Raw genomic sequence first — 2500 nt, forward strand, 5'->3', positions numbered from 1 at the left:
GGCAGACAGAAGCAGCGTCGTTAGTAGAGAACTGGTGTTTTAGTGTCTCTGAGTACAGTCGTTTAGCCTCTCTCACCGCTTTGCTAAACCTGTTCTTCGACTCCTTGAATCTGTCTCTATCCCCACTCCTAAACGCTTCCTCCTTCTCCAACCTCAACCTTTTGAGCTTTGCTGAGAACCAGGGCTTGTTGTTGTTAAAGTTCACCCTGGTACGTGTTGGGATACAGCAGTCCTCACAGAAGCTGATGTACACAGCCTCTGTGAGTTCATCCAGACTATTGGTAGCAGTCGTGAACATATCCCAGTCAGTACAGTCTAAGCACGCCCGCAAATCTTCCACAGCCTCACTGGTCCACTGTTTAGATGTCCTCACAGCAGGTTTACAGAGTTTTAGTTGCTGCCTGTATGCAGGAATCAGGTGGACCAAGGGAGTTCTGTGCGAGCCGAACAGCCCCGTGACCCACAAGAGAAACATCCCCGCCAAATTCGAGCGTTTGACGGGGTCTATCCGTGAAAAAATATTCACGTTTTTGAGTGCACATGCATTTCTGCTGCAAATGCCTCTGGAAGTTTCATGCCGTTCGTATGCCAATTGTGGCAACACGAAAATGACCCGTTTTCCCATTCCGAGGGATTTCTGTGCGACCCTAACAGCCCCGTGAGCCACAAGAGACACATCCCCGCCAATTTCTAGCGTTTCACGGGGTCTATCCGTGAAAAATATAGACGTTTTTGAGTGCACATGCATTTCTGCTGCAGATGCCTCTGGAAGTTTCATGCCGTTCGTACGCAATGTGGCAACACGAAAATGACCCCTTTTCCCATTCCGAGGGATTTCTGTGCGACCCTAACTAACAGCGCCCGTGAGCCACAAGAGAGACATCCCCGCCAATTTATAGCGTTTCACAGGGTCTATCCGTGAAAAATATAGACGTTTTTGAGTGCACATGCATTCCTGCTGCAAATGCCTCTGGAAGTTTCATGCCGTTCCTATGCAATGTGGCCACACAAAAATGACCCGTTTTCCCATTCCGAGGCATTTCTGTGCGACCCTAACAGCCCCGTGAGCCACAAGAGAGACATCCCCGCCAACTTCTAGCGTTTGACGGGGTCTATGCGTGAAAAATATTAAATTTTTTGAGTGCACGTGCCTTTCTGCTGCAAATGCCTCTGGAAGTTTCATGGCGTTCCTATGCAATGTGGCAACACGAAAATGACCCGTTTTCCCATTCCGAGGGATTTCTGTGCCACCCTAACAGCCCCGTGAGCCACAAGAGACACATCCCCGCCAATTTCTAGCGTTTCACGGGGTCTATCCGTGAAACATATAGAAGTTTTTGAGTGCACATGCATTCCTGCTGCAAATGCCTCTGGAAGTTTCATGCGGTTCGTACGCAATGTGGCAACACGAAAATGACCCGTTTTCCCATTCCCAGGGATTTCTGTGCGACCCGAACAACCCCGTGAGCCACAAGAGACACATCCCCGCCAATTTCTAGCGTTTCACGGGGTCTATCCGTGAAAAATATCAATTTTTTTTGACTGCACATGCATTTCTACTGCAAATGCCTCTGGAAGTTGCATGCGGTTCGCATGCAATGTGGCGACACGAAAATGACCCGTTTTCCCATTCCGAGGGATTTCTGTGCCACCCTAACAGCCCCGTGAGCCACAAGAGAGACATCCCTGCCAATTTCTAGCGTATCACGGGGTCTATCCATGAGAAATATTCACTTTTTTGAGTGCACATGCATTCCTGCTGCAAATGCCTCTGGAAGTTTCATGCGGTTCGTATGCAATGTGGCGACACGAAAATGACCCGTTTTCCCATTCCGAGGGATTTCTGTGCCACCCTAACAGCCCCGTGAGCCACAAGAGAGACATCCCCGCCCACTTCTAGCGTTTCACGGGGTCTCTCCGTGAAAAATATCACATTTTTTGAGTGCACATGCATTCCTGCTGCAAATGCCTCTGGAAGTTTCATGCGGTTCGCATGCAATGTGGCGACACGAAAATGACCCGTTTTTTCCCATTCCGAGGGATTTCTGTGCCACCCTAACAGCCCCGTGAGCCACAAGAGACACATCCCCGCAAATTTCTAGCGTTTCACGGGGTCTATCCGTGAAAAATATTCAATTTTTTGACTGCACATGCATTTCTGCTGCAAATGCCTCTGGAAGTTTCATGCGGTTCGCATGCAATGTGGCGACACGAAAATGACCCGTTTTCCCATTCCGAGGGATTTCTGTGCGACCCTAACAGCCCCGTGAGCCACAAGAGAGACATCGCCGCCAATTTCTAGCGTTTCACGGGGTCTATCCGTGAAAAATATTCAATTTTTTGACTGCACATGCATTCCTGCTGCAAATGCCTCTGGAAGTTTCATGCCGTTCGCATGCAATGTGGCAACACGAAAATGACCCGTTTTCCCATTCCGAGGGATTTCTGTGCCACCCTAACAGCCCCGTGAGCCACAAGAGACACATCCCCGCCAATTTCT

Source organism: Petromyzon marinus, unplaced genomic scaffold (genome assembly GCF_048934315.1).
Source record: "Petromyzon marinus isolate PM22_M1 ecotype Great Lakes invasive population unplaced genomic scaffold, UKy_Petmar_22M1.pri1.0 PM_G_Scaffold_18, whole genome shotgun sequence".
NCBI classification, from domain to species: domain Eukaryota; kingdom Metazoa; phylum Chordata; class Hyperoartia; order Petromyzontiformes; family Petromyzontidae; genus Petromyzon; species Petromyzon marinus.